The following is a 16,078-nucleotide window of genomic DNA, read 5'->3' as shown; positions in this document are numbered from 1 at the left end:
TTATCATGTTACAAGAGACTAATCCTTCTATTAGAGTCAAACCCCTTCGGTCCCAAACCTGCTGCAAAATATAAACAGTAAGCGATTCCTGCTAACTACATTAGACAAACATTAAAAGATCTATTCCCTAATTAACACAAAACTTAAAATTAACATTATTATAAACTATAATACACACGTTCAAAGTCAACCCAACTAGGTTGAGCCACAGAAGTGGAAGGTATTGGAGTAAGAGAGGGAAGTAAAGAGGTTAAATGTGATATGAACTCGGCCCAACAGCTTGGCGTCGTGCACCCAGCAGGAACAACCCATTGGGCTGTTGTAGACAGAGAGAACGAGGATGAAAAGCTTTCCGAAGAGGCGATAGAGGGCGGTGGGGTCGAGGTGGAAGGCTGGGACGAATGTGATGGTGTCGGGGGTGGAGGCCGAGGCAGAGAGAGGGAGAAGGGTCGTTAGCCATGGTAACGAGGAAGAGAAAATGACCAAAGCATTTTCACTTGAATTTTAGATTTTCAATTTCTAACGTGACATCCGTGACACACTCTTAGCCAGTTCACTGAAAATTTAATGTCGTTCGTTTTTTAGGACTAAAAATTACAGTTTCATTAAGGAGAAGAATGAAAGTGAAATAAAGTTTGGAAGAGGGACTAAACCCAAAAACATTTGATAGTTTAGGGACTAAAAACATATTTAACCCTAATTTAAAATACAGAATTTGAAGAAAAAAAAATATTTCACATTGTTGAATACAAAATTTGTTTGTATAGATAGTTAATTGAATTAAAAATTCAATTAGATAATGATAACAATCTCCTAGCTATGTTGGGTCAAAGTTAAAAGGATGCAATGGATAGGTGGATCATTAAGGATAGAGGCTGTAAATACGGAAACTATCAGCTAGACACCTTTATCTATTATAGACAAGAGTGTCTTTTAAAAATCCTAAAAACATGATTTTCCACCTTTGCAGTCATTGGCCGAAAATGAAGCCTTTTAAAGAGTGGACAAGTGTCCACAAATCCTCTCCAATAAGGGGAGGACATGTGGTCACTCATAAAGAAAAATTCTCTCCATTCCTAGAATGTCATATGACCACTATTAAAGCTAAATCCTCTCTAATGGAAGCATGACACATGACACATATTTTCCACATGGTTTGGATGTCTAGCTTAAGGAAAAATTCTACGCTAATGAGGCCTTAATATAAGCCTTAAAAAACCTATACTACTTGGCCGAGCTATATGGCCTAAATTAAACCCATAGTACTCCAAGTTAGGCTCCATGATGACTTCAATGGTGGTCCAAAAGATAGAGTTTAGACCATCTTCATAGATGACTTCAAATCTTCTTATAGATGTTTGACCATGGTTAGGGGGTATGCCATCATCGGGGTATGTCATCATCCTCTCCCTCTTGAAAATGATTTGCCCTCAAATCTTCAACTTGGGCTAAGGCAAACTTCCTAATCTTCTTTGGAGTCATTATGTCTCTTTTCCACCAGGGTCAAATACCCATCTTATAACACAAATTAAACAATTGTTATGTGTTAACACTCCGACAAGTGTACCGAATCGTATCAAGTAATAATAAATGGTAAGACCAAGTTATCGTTTCCCAAGAGACTCACGGCCTAGACATTCATATGGTTTCTTGATTAAATAAGACTTGTGAACAAAATCATAGTGTTTATAGTGCAAAAAATAAATATGAATGCAAGTTTTGATCAATTGACTTGAAGAAGGCACAAGTGATTGATATAAAGTATGGAATGATTATGTTATTGGGGTTTTCGACTTATCCTATCCACTCTCATGTATTTATGAATTCATCTTCTTCATTATTGTTAATGCCACTTTCTAATTTACCTTAAACCCGATGTCTCGGTGAAGAAAGCCTACTCTTAATTACTAGTTCACAATGTCTTGTATCCCCAACAATTAATTATGCATTACATTTGCACAGAAGCTTAAAGGAAACCAACCCTCCTATCTCTATGTCTAGGTAATATTGCGTTTGAGAGAATTTTCCCAGTTCTAGATTTTTCCATATGTGTCCATATTGACAAAATCAATAATCATGCAATTGAATGAGTTAAACAAAGCATGCATAGAGCGTAGAGGAAAAACCCTAACAATTAATGAAGTAAAACATTTATAATATAAATAAATTCAATACATGAGAGTTTCAAAGGATTACATCGTTTCCCCAACAACAATGGAGGTTTAGTTCACCATAGACATGGTGAAACTAGATGAAAATATGGAAAAGAATGAAAGATAAAACCCTAAAAGTTGAAGATCGGAGCTTCCGCGACCAAAATCTGCCTCCAAGGGGTGTGTTTTCGCCTCTTTCTTTCAAAAGATATGAACCCTAGAATGTCCAAAACCTTAAATAACTTATAAAAATAACATAAAACAGGTCCAAGCCCACGTCGTCAGCGCTCAACGCCCCATAAAGGCACTCAGCGGTAGTTGCGACACTCAAATGACGCTCAGCGGTGGCGCTCAAGCGTGAAATAGTGGTTGCAGAACCAAATTGGCGCTCAGCAGTGGCGCCCAGGCGTGAAACAATGGTTGCACTTCCAAATTGGCGCTCAACGCCCCAAACTGACGCTCAACGCTATCTACGATTCTTCTATGCGTCACCTTTCCAGCCTTTCCTGACTCCAGCTCCTTGGTACTTCAACTTCTTCATCCAATTCATCTTAATTCCTATCAAAACAAGGAAAAACAAGCACAAAACCAATAATACCACCTTCAACTCTCTTATTCTCACAACTTAAGCAAAAACATGATTTCAAGCTAGTTTCTAAGTCATAAAGGGTGTTTTTAATATCAAAATTAAGTCTAAAAATAACGATTTTTCAACCGTTATCATTATGATAGTGAGTAAATGAAGAATATAGCTCCTAAGAATGATACACCTTAAATCAAATGAATGATTAAGGTCTTAGAGAGTAGGAGCATCTTTAAAGCTTTTATTTGTCTTGTGTTGGATGTATGTGTTTGAAAGACTATCCTTTCCAAAACAAGAGTCAACTTTTAGAGATATGTCATCATACCCCTCTTTTGAAAAGGAGTTGTCCTCAAATCTTCGTGTTCTTTTATGACAAAAATTCTATTCTTATTATTTTTTAATTTGTGTATCTTTCCACTAGGATCAAAGATCTATATGCAAGTGTCATCAAACACAAATCCAATAATCTGATGTGCCACAAAAACATGTATCTAGATGAAAGATTTGAAGAAGACCTTATGTTAATTTTAGAAGAATTTACTTGAAAATTTTGAAGGTATACTCCATAAAATTGTTTGTGTTTACTTTGAGTTAATTGTATCCTAGAAGGTAACATCAACTTAACATTTGATTTGGAAAAAGTTAAGGAGTTAAAAAAAGTGGGAGGTGAAAAAGAAGTTGAAATTTTTTCAAAAGTAAAAGTTGGAGTTATAGAAGATGGTTGGATGTATTAAGAAAAGTTCAAGGATTAGAAAACTCTCTTCATCATCTTAGTCTCAACCATAATTGTGGGAGTGGTAAGGGACTTTAGTAACTCTTCCTCTTCTCTTCTTTTTCTCTCTTTTCTTTCTCATTCCTTTCTTTTATCTTTTTCTCTTCATACTCTCTTTTTCTTTCCTCCGCCTTTTTTTCTCTTCTTACTCATTCCTCTTTCTCTCTTTGTTCTTTTTCTTTTCTTCCTTCTCTTGTCTTCCTCTCTTCTTCGCTTAATCTTCCTTAAGTCCTCTTGGATTTTTCTTTTTTTTCACTAAGAATTCTAAGCTCTTCTTCTAAGGTGTCAAGATATTGTTTTCTTTCAACTCTTTCTTTGTTTTCTATCTCTCTCATTTGTTCATCTCTTATTCTTTGAATCTTTTTTTTCTCTTGTCATTCAAGAGCTTTCTCACTTTTTCTTTAAACTCATCTTATCTTTCAAAGAACCCTTCTACACTTTTTAGAAAAGTTTTTCCTCTTTTAATGAGTTCTCTCATCTCACATATTTGCTCTTTGTTTATCACAAAGGAAGAAGGAACAAATTTTCTTCTCATGCATGCTCTCAAGTCACACCATTTTTCAATCAAAGATTTTCTACATCTCTCAACCTTATATTGTCTTTGATTCCACCATCCACTTGCACATCCTATAAGCCTAAAGATGCATAAACTAAATATATGATATTTACCATGCCTAACTAAGAATGGATGAAACTCTTCTATTCTTTTTTCCTATGCTAGGTATGATAATGCACTAGTATTCTCACCAAAGAATGGAAGGTCACTCTTAAATTTATAATGTAGTTCATCCTCGCTTGACTTAAATGCAAAACTACTATAAAAACTTATTTTTCATTTTTTTTTTAAAAAAAAACATGCTATGCATAAACAATTACTTAGTAATTCAAAAGACTTAAGGAGAGAAAATAGACTTAAGTTCACTTCCAGGAAAGGGAGGTGAATCATAATGGATTTCTTAAAAACCAGGCCTTTTTATTTATCTTTTGATTTGTATTTTTTTCATTCAAACCCAATGACAAATGTGGCAGTTGACATCCTTTCCTTCTACTGAGGTTTTTTAGGGATTTTATTTGTATTACGTAATTTTTTAATGGCAAGATGTTGGTTAATTTGGTAGGATATTCAATCAAATCTTTCAATTTAAAATTTGAAATTTAAAGTTTGAATCAAAAGTTGTGATGATTGTTTATCTAATAGGGTGTTAGATTTTTGTTGTTGAAAAAAGTAATTAATGTTATATAAATTAGGTGTCTAAATAAAGTATAATAACAAGTAATTTGATACTTATAAACCTTCTACATTGATTAGTGATAAAACTAATTTATAATATAAGTGAAAATAATCTCTATCTTACGAGTCAATTTTGTATGTATAAGTTAGGCTTAAAATAACTTTTTTAATACAATATTAGAGTCATTCAAAGTATATCCTATCAATATTTGTTATTATCAAACCTATCGTGTCACCCATTATCTAGCCACTATTGTATTAGTCACAAATATCTAGTCTCACGCTTGATACGTACATGCCTTAACATGAGAGACGTGTATTAGAGATTCCACATCGAGTAACAATAAAGTTAATTTACAATATAAGTACAGGAAAATCTCGTCTTATAAGTCGATTTTGTAAGATCGCATTAGACTTAACATCCACTTCTTACTTTGGTGTTAGAGTCTAACTTAAAAAAATTTATTACACCCATTATGCTACTTGTTATTGAACCGATATCAAATCACCAATAACATCTAGTCTAACGGACAAGATGTCAATATGAACGCATAGAGTGCATTGAAGATTCCACATAAATTAGAGATAATGTCAAATTACAATATATAAGTATAAAAACAATTCTTATTTTACAATAATAATAAAGGTTAAAGCCCTCGGATGGTCCTCATATTTGTACTGAAATCTCAATTCAGTACTCAAGTTTCAAGTTGTCTCAATTGAATCCTAATTTTTTAAAATGTGTAAAAAATAGACCATTTACATTAAGCAGACAAAAACAACGTTAGAGTGTGTTGATTGTGGCACAGGTGATGTGATTGAGTTTCTTATGTGGAATACATATTTAATTTATTTTCTGAAATTGTTATTTAATTTTTCATTTTATTTGCATTTAATTGATTCTCTAATTGGAGACACAGATAACCCTAATTTAATCCCCAATGTTTTGTTTCTCTCTCAAAAAGAACTCAATCTCGCGGGGTTTCTCGGTTTCGTGCGCACATATGTTGTTAAGGGAGGTACCTTTCTTCTCCTTCTCTCCATTTTTGGTTCGTGGTGCAAGGATGGGGGCCTATCTTCTTCCTTTTTTTTTCTCTCTGGTTCAACTCACGATGTAGGGACGTTTTTCAGTGGCAGGCACGACAGTTTGCGGTGAAGGGAAATCGCATGTGGCCTTCGACCTTGGGGTTTTGGGGTTTTTTTCTACCTGTGTTCTTTGCGATTTGTGGTTCTTGATAGTAAAATTTAGGGTTTGAAATTAGACTTTCTGAAATTGCAAATTTGGGCATTAGGGTTTTCGCATTTTGGGTTTATGATTCTTGTGATTTAGGTTCGTTTGGCGATTTGGGTTGCGAATTGATTTTTTGATTCATCTCTACATGTTGGTGGTGCGAGCCTGATGTTCATGATCCAATGATTTAGGTTTTTTCCGTCTCTTGTGTTTTGGGTACTCATCGTTTGTGGTTGCACCATGGGGTTTGTTTGGGTTTCTAATATAAAAGTGAAGGTTGTTGGAGGTGGCTGGTCTGACTTGGAGTTTTTGGGTGGTGGAAAAAGCATAGTAGCTTGTCTTTTCTGACCATTATAAGTGTAGGATGAAGAAGAACGATACATTTCTTAGTTGATCAATTTTTGAAGAAGAAGATGAACAATGTTAGGCTTAATTTAAATGTTAGGGCAAACAACGCATGACTAAAAAGGATGAAATAACACGTCAATAACTTAAATTATTCAAAAATGACATATGTTTCACTAAATATTACACCTTAGCACATTTTAACATTGTTTTTTTTTACTTAACGGAAATGGTTTATTGATTACACATTTTAAAAAATGAGGACCCAGTTGAGACAACTTCAAACTTGAGAAACGAATTGAGATTTCAGTACAAATACGAGAACCATTTGAGGCTTTTGACTTAATAATACAATTTGTATATCTTTTTTCTTTAAGGAGAAACTACACTAGTACAAAAATAACATTTTAAATCAGTTATTTTTAACATATTGCATTAATTTTGGACTCGATGTTGACTTTGTCGATGTGATAACTTGTACATATTTATCATTAATTCTCTTCAAAATTGATGTAGTATTCCAACAACAACAACAACAAAAACTATTTTTGAAACTAGCACGAAGGCAAGATAGGAAGTAGCAACACAAAGGCAAGACAAGAAGCAACGACGCAAACATTGATCGACGACTAAAGACATTCTGAGCAAACTCATGATCAGAGCCAACAAATGGATGTGTGAAAATGATGGCACTAGGGTTCACGAACACTGGCATGGAGGTTGGAGGCGCAGACGTTGGACAGTGTAGGTAAGGGCGATAATAGAGCAACAACCAACGTAGGAAAAGAGCAAAACCTAAGCACGAATGGCGAGCAACCAAATTTGAAACGGGTGGCATTAGAGTTGGAATAACAACGATTGAAAACAACGAGCAACCATATCTAAAACCTTGTATCACCAGAGTTAGTGCAGGAACGAGCGAAAATGACGAGCAACCAAATATGAAACAGGGTGCCACTGGAGCTAGAGTGTGAACATCAATGCGAAAAAGGGACGAACAGTAGTGCGCATTAGACACGTAGCGAGCGTCGAGGTGAGATCAACCAACAAAGACGAAAATATTTGACGATCTACAAATGTAGTCACATGACAAATATATATGCACTTTCTTAATCTGAGTAAGTTGATTTTCTCCCTTTTTCTCTATAAAAAATATTTTGCATCTTGCATGTGAGCTTACTTTGCTTGCATGTGTTATTTGCATCATCTATATGAGCCTTTGTTGATCAGTGATCATAACGGTATGCCATGATTATTCTTGTGATGTTTCTATGTGTAGATAGATCATCATGTGGAGTTAGAGGAGGATTGATGTTTTAAAGCTGTTTGAAGTGTGTAACAAGTGAGGGAAAATAATTTTATGCTTGTATATTGTTGATGTTTTTCCCAACTTGGGACTTGTAATTTAGTTTGTTGACCTTATTGAATGTAGTGAATTTTACTTTGACATGTGTGGCTATGTATGAAAACTATGTTTTAACTTTGTTTAGAAATGACTTAGTGAGGTCTTTGAACTGATTAATATGGCATTGTCTGGATTAGGAACCTGAAATTTAAAAGTATTTAGATGTTATTAAGTGGAAATTAACTCAAAAGTTTGAAATCATTACAAGAAAAATTAATATACTCATTGTCAAAATTCGTAGGTAATGTTTAAAATTAGTCGGTAAATCAAAATTACCAACAACATACCGAGGATAAAAATCTATTGGTAAAATCTTCATCGGTAAAATTGGTTGAAGGAACAAAAATTTTGTAGGTAATCGATAGAAAACTTCGTCAGTAAAGTTCATTGGTAATTGTCCATGAAAAAAATATGTCAATAAAATCCTTCTGTAATTATCGACGAAGCAATATGTCAATAAAATTTGTCAATTAATATCACAATCTAATTCTTCTTCTTCACCATCCCTCTATTTAATTTGAAATTCCATCAACCAAATATCCAACTATGAATTGTTTGGTCACTAGTCATCTTCCATTATTTCTTAGATTCATCTTTGATTTGCCTTTTTTAGAATCACAAACACTTCGTCACCTTCTCTTCATTTTCACTGATCATCAAACAACATCCAAACCTATCATTATTTAACACGCACAAAGACAATCCATCAAACAAAAAGAACACAGTTAATCGCATGACCTTTTCAAACTTTACACTCATGAGCCACGACATAACACCATAACATAATTAATCACGTCTCCCAATTTTACCATTCATTGCCATTTTCATATCTCCAACCTGAACAATTATCAATTTATAAACATAATCCAAATCAATACAAGAAAACATATAATGGAATGTATCAGATCAATAGAAGGGACGAGCACGGTGGTTCGACAATAGAGCTAGTGATGACCATGAAGGTGATTGGCGTCGTCATTGATGACTTCGACAAAGAAAACTCGTCAGTCGGAGGCAAGGTCATACATTTGGAACTAGAGAAGGGATTTCTTCATGCAAGCTTAATGAAGAAAAGGGATGATGGGAAAATGTAACCGGTGGCACTAGCGACACCGCCGAAAACAGTGTGTAATGCAAGAACAGAGGTGGCACTTGTAGAAGGGATAATGGTCCCGTAGTTTGGGGCGAATGGATATACTAATACAAATGAAAAAAGAAGATCGAAGGGAGATAGTAGATGTGTCATCGACCCCATAGAAAGGTAATAATATCGTGACATATAATATTTTATGAAATACAATTTCCTTTTGCTTATATGCCTTCCTCCTTTATCTCTACTTATGACAATTTCACTGATGACATACATCCCTCCCTTGTTCAGCTAAGGACCAACCCTGAGTCGAAGCCTTTGCCTAAACCTACAAGATTATCCTTCCCTTCATCCAGCACATCAAACTCCACGACTAGCTTATCTACCTTTCCTACATCAAATAGCCTATCTTGCCTCTGAATTCTACCCCTCCATCGCAACCTGCCCTTTCTAGTAGGACCATGGACACCTATAGCATGACTGATTCAAAAAACCCAGAAATCTCGTTAACTTTTTTGTTTTCATTGCTAATATGATGGTATCACCTCTTCCCAAAAATCTAACCCTTGCTTTATAGGCCCTTAATTGGAAATCTACCATGCAGTTTGAATTTTGATGCTCTAATTAAAAATAATACATGGGATTTGGTTCCACGATCTTGTAATGTTGATATCATTTACTGTATGTGGATTTTCAAACATAAAAAGAAATTTGATGGTATTTTTTAGCATTACAAAGATCATCTTGTACGCGATGGTAGGTCTCAAATTGTAGGTGTGGATTGTGATGAGATGTTTAGTCTTGTGGTGGAACTCACAACCATTAGCACGATTCTCACCATTACTCTCTCCAAATCCTACCTTATTCATTAGTTGGATGTTCAAAATGTTTTTCTCCATGGTGATCTACATGAGACTGTATACATGCATCAATCGTTCAGTTTCTGATATCCCCTTCATCCTGATCATGTTTGTCACATGAGGAAATCTCTTTATGGTTTGAGTCAAGTGCCTCGTGCTTGGTACCAACACTTTGATGACTATGTTTCTACAATTGGGTTCCAACATAGTGCTTCGTATCACTCTCTCTTCATCTACCAACGTGATTCTGACATGACATACATGCTCTTCTATGTTGATGACATCATTCTCATCACTTTCCTTCGTAAATCTATTGTGGCACTCCTTTTCTCTGAATTTTCTATGAAAGATCTTGGACCTTTGAGTTATTTTCTTGGGATTGTTGTGACAAGACATGCAAGTGGCATGTTCCTTAATCACAACAGTTATCCTAGTGACATTATTGCACGTGCAGACATGACCTCTTGTAATCCTTTTACTAGTCTGGTTGATAGTAAGCAGAAGCTCCATACATCCTCCTATACACTATATGAGGAAACCACTATGTACCAAAGTCTTGTCGGCATCCTATAATATCTCACATTCACTCACCCTGAAATTCCATATGTTTTTCAATAGATCTATATTCACATGCATGCCCATTGAGCACATGTAGCATTGAAACACATTCTGTGGTATTTCCAGGGAACCTTACAGTATGGTTTACACCTCTATCCGCCTTCTATTGAGAAACTTATTTCTTACACTTGATTGGGATGGATGTCCTGACACTAAACGCTCCAAATTTAGTTACTGTGTATTTCTTGGTGATAACCTCATCTATTAGTCTTCAAAGCGCCAACATTATCTCTCGTTCTACTGCAAAGGCTGAATACCAAGGTGTTGCAAATGTTGTTGCTAAATCTTGTTGGCTCCGCAATCTCTTACTAGAGCTTCATTTTTCTCTCTCTCAAAGCTACTTTGGTATTATTGTGATAATGTTGATAATGTGTAGCATCATTGAGATGAATATTCACTTTGTTTGGGAAAAGGTAGCACGTGGTCAAACATGAGTTCATGTCCCTTCTCGTCACTAGATCGTTGACATCTTCCTAAAGACCTATCTCAAGTTTTTTTTGGTGATTTTCAAACCAATCTAAGGATTTGTGAACCTCTCACTTAGATTGTATGGATGTGATAGAATACAAATTATTCTTCAAAAATTAAGCCAACTAGCCATTACTATCCTGTAATTAAACTAATCATAATTAGGTTAGTAAATATTTTGTAATGATATACCTGATTACATTCCTAATTTAGATGATACTCTTATGTATATATACTTATTTTCAATACATAATGACATACATTCAAATCAACTTTCTTTCTTACAATATACATTATATATTAATATTTCATACCCCTTACAATATTTAAGAGAATAAATCTAGTGTCAATTTAAAATTATGAAATTTGTTTTTTTATTATAAACACATTTAAAATATCGAATAATATAGTCTAGGTTATAAGATTAAAAACATAATAAGTTTTGTTTCAAAATGAATTTTCCATGAATAAATATTCAACTTCCAAGAAATACCCTAAAGCCTCTATCCCATTTTCCATTGGTCTATATTTGTTTTTTCTTCCAATAATTATTTAATACGATAGTCTTCGTTCCCATAAAAACAATTGTTTTAAACTTCCTCAAATAGAAGTTGTCTTTTTATAAAGAGGAGTGAAATAAAAAAATTTTATCATGTACGACCGAGTCAAGAATTCTAAGTAGAAAATTTTAATACTATCAAGCTATGATTATGAGAATTAGTCAAAATATTCTAACTAAAATTAAACCATGCAGGCGTTTTCTGAAGCACTGCATCAAGTCTTTCTGCAAGTCTTCTAGTAGCACTGTATACAGGTCCCTACTCCACTGCATTTGTGACTATAAATACATGACAACACTCTTCACACCAATGCAAAGGGAAAAGTGAATAACATATACTAAGCATTATCAAACACTTTCCAAACATGAAGGCCATTTTCATTGCTTTCTTACTCTTTGCTTCTCTTTTCTTCCTTCCTGCTTCAACTATGGCTCGAGAACTCAAGGGTAATCATACTCTCTAACCTCTCTACACTTGCTCATTTCTCCTATGCACCAAACATACCAATATCACACTTCAAACTCACCAAACTTGCTTCTTATAACTTATTTTGGTGCACTTTTATCTTATTTTCTTTTTCTTTTATCTGATTTTTCTTACTGATCACTAGAAGTAGATGAAAAACATGTTTAGGTATAGTTGAAGCAAGCAAATTGAGACAATTCTTTTCTGAGAAAAGATAACTGTAGTTAACGTAATGACATTCACTCTTATGCAGAAGGGACGTTTCAGACAGGAGATCCTAATAATGCTGCTGTTAATTGTCCTCCGGGTCAGAGTTATAGAAGTTGCAATCCATCCTCGACAACACCAACGCCACCAACATCATCAGAGCCACCACCGCCACCACCATGCTCCGATTATAGGCGTAATTGTTGATCAATATCTAATGAATGAATTAAGTATACTTTCACTTATTATACTGTTGACATTTAACACTTGCTGTGTTAAACATGGAGCTACCATCTCTCTGTTTTGCATTAGAATTTCCAGTGCTTTGTCTGAATAATTGTGTGTTTTTCGAGTTTGTTGTAAAATAAAAAGTTGGCCTCTGCCAATCCAATAAATAAGAATATGGTTGCGTGTACTTTTAACTTTTGTTTAAATTTGTTGTTATATGTATGTCTTCGTTTAACACCTGTTTATCAAAATAAGTTAAAAAAATAAGGGTTAAATATGTTTTTGGTCCTTTAATTTTTATTGAAAATTGGAATTAGTCCTTCTTCAAAACTTTGGTCTAATTTAGTTCCTAAACTTTAGAAATGTGTGAATTTAGTCCTTTTAACTAAATTTTGTTAGGTTTATTTGATGTTTCAAAACGCAGATGCTATCATGAAATACACTTGAAACATCAAATAAAGTTAATAAAATTTGATTAAAAGGACTAAATTCACACGTTTCTAAAGTTTGGAGACTAAATTAGTATAAAGTTTTGAGGAAAAACTAATTCTAATTTTCACTAAAAATTAAAGGACCAAAAACATATTTAACCCAAAAAATGATAGAAAATCGAAATATATATAATTACTACAAAATGTAATTGTTTTTCAAAAATAAAATAATTTTTTTGCAAAATATAAATATATAAAAAATTATATTATAACTATCAATAAAATATTAACTATGGATTATGATAAAATTACAATTGATTATAAATTTATATATATTATATAGGACATAATCGATTAAAATATAATATAACTGATTATATATATATATATATATATATATATATATATAAGGGTTAAATATGTTTTTATTCCCTAAACTATCAAACTAAGGTATATTTTAGTTCTTCTATTTAAAAAAAACGTTAATTTTTTTATCCTCCTGGGAGGACCAAAAATTAAGATTTTTTTTGAAGGAGGAGGACTAAAATGTACCGAGGGACTAAAAACAAATTCGCTTGATATTTAGGGACTAAAAACATATTTAACCCTATATATATAAAGATGATATACATATATTTGATGTCTTTTTTTATTTTTCTAATTTTATCCTTTTAATTATTTCATTTTAAATTTATATAGTTATTATAATAAAAAACTATTTTTCACTTTTATTATTTTAATAACTATTTTTTAATTCAAATGGATTATTTATAATAAAAAAATTATTTACACAGTATTACTTATCTATATTTATATTTATAATTATATATTTATAACAATATACACTTTTTGTCTTTTTAATTTTACTCTTTTCTATACTACTTTTAAGTTTTAAATATATAGATACCTAAAAAAATGTTGATATACAGGTGTAGGTGCGACAATGTTTGTGTTTTCGCCAGTTATAGTAAAATAAATAAAAACTAATATATTTGATTCTTTATTTTTATTATATGTTTCTTGCTTGAAATAATAATTCTACTATAATAATGTGACTATAAAATCAAAATTTAAAACATTATTATTGGTGAAAGAGATTAAATTTAAACAATTATTAGTTTGTTATCTTTGCAAGGAAAAGTTATGTTTAAATTGTGAAATGGTGAATGTAACTGGTTTTAACAATTTTAAGATGGGCTTATCAAACACATATGTTCAATTGTGAACTTCTCCTCACGTCTTCGTTTTCTATTGTCGCTTGTCTTTAGATAAGTATGTCTTCGTCATTTGATTTTGTTGGTATTTGGTCAAGAAATTTACAAACTGGTTCTAATTAGGGTGAACAAATAAAACTGAATTGCACTGTATTATTCAAATTTGTACTCAACTAAAAACTAATTTGTCTAAACTGAACTGAGCTGTAAAACAGTTCAGATAAACTGAACTGAACTGTTTTTTGTTTTATTAAACTCGACTGAACTGAATTATACTAAATTGTACTAAACTACAATATAAACTAAACTGAACTACTAACTATACTGAATTGTACTAATTTTAAACTGAATTGTACTAGTTTTTAAACTAAATAGTATAACAATGCATTTTCTTTTTAATTGAAATTTATTTTAATATTTATTTTATTTTATTCATAAGTGTTTTACAAATTAACTTTTTAATTATTAGATATTATTATTTTTTATTTTATTAATATTTCTTTTATTATTACATGTGTATGGAAATTATTTTATTATTTATTTATTTATTTTATTTATTTTTTTATATTTATTTTGTCATGAATATTATTTTATTTTTATATTTATTTTTTAAATTTTTTATTTATATTTTTTTGTTTTATATGTGTATATAATTTATTTTATCTTTTTATCTACTTATTTTATTTCAAACTAATTTTTTATTCATATTTATTTTGTTGCCTCATAAAATTATTTTATTAATCAATTATTTATTATTTATATTTTATTATGTAAAAATTAAACTAATATTTATTAATTATTATAATATAATAAAAGATGATACTAGAAAAATTACTCTTAATAAACGTTTGTTAATTTTTTTGTCATTTGATATTTCTATAATATTAATTATTTTTGTTATATTACTATTTTTTTATGATATTTCATTATATAGTCATTTAATAAAATTTAACGTTAAAAAATATATTTTAGTTTTAGTCTGTAAAATACTATCATTTAAAAATAATAATATTGATATTTATTTTAAAGTAAGTTGATTTTTAAAATAAATAGTTATTTTAGTGTGTGTGCTTACACACATTTTAATATCATTAAAAGTCTTTTTAACATATTTTTACATATTTAATAATATGTTAAAGAATATAATATATTTAAAGTATTATTTTTTTTATATTGTCTTTTTTTCTTTTATGATTTATATTACTTAATCATTTAATAAAATTAAATTTAAAAAAAATATATAACTTTTATTACTTAAAATAATATTATTTAAAAAGTAATATATGTTTATTGATAAAAAAATATAAAAATTTGTGATAAAAAATTTTTTTCTTAAAAAATTCATTATTAATTTTTTACGTGAACGGTTTGTTTTATTAATATTTTATTATTAAATAACGTTTTCTTGGCAAGACGAAACAGTTGAACGAGAACTAGAGAAGACAAAAGAGTAGATACAGTTCTCACAGTTAACTGAACAAAAACTGTTATAAGTTCAGTTTTTAAAAACTAAACCATAAAATAGTATACTAGACTTTTAGTAAAAGTGGATCAGTTTTTTTTAAGTATAATATAGTATAGTTAACCATAGTACAATACATATAAGTTATTTTTGCCCAACCCTAGTTCTAACGTTTAAGTCTAGGTAAGAAATAATACATGCAAAAATGATTGTAACATGTTTTTGGATAAGGATCCACGTTCCTTATTCAAAGCATTTCAAGCTCTTCTGAAGATCAGATGGTCTCCTTAATAATCTTCCATCATTCGAGTTACGTTGTTCGTTCTATCTTCTTCTTATTTTAGCCATGTGGATGGGTACCTGTCAAAGACAGTATGACGCTCAAATAAATGATTTTACTCAATAATTACGTGAAAAGTAATTACTTGACTTTCCTTTATAAATCTTATAATGGGATGCAATTAGGTCTGATCCATTAATTACCAACAAATGACTTTCATTATTTCTATTAATTTCCAATTTATGACTATTATTCTTATTAATTGTTCATATTAATTATCAATTAATTATTGTTTCTGACCGGTTGGTCATTTCGTTATTGGATAACTGTCTGGTCCTTGCTGACCGTGTGGTATACAATACACAAGCCCCAAGCTCGAGCATGATATAATGTGTGAAGGGGTTTTAGGTAGTCTGCTTCCGATGCGGATTAGTTTTTCCTTCAACACTTGTCTTTGTGTGTTGTTGAACGTTGA

This window comes from Vigna angularis, chromosome 2 (genome assembly GCF_016808095.1).
Source record: "Vigna angularis cultivar LongXiaoDou No.4 chromosome 2, ASM1680809v1, whole genome shotgun sequence".
Taxonomy (NCBI): Eukaryota; Viridiplantae; Streptophyta; class Magnoliopsida; order Fabales; family Fabaceae; genus Vigna; species Vigna angularis.
Note: the sequence above shows the minus strand (reverse complement) of the source record.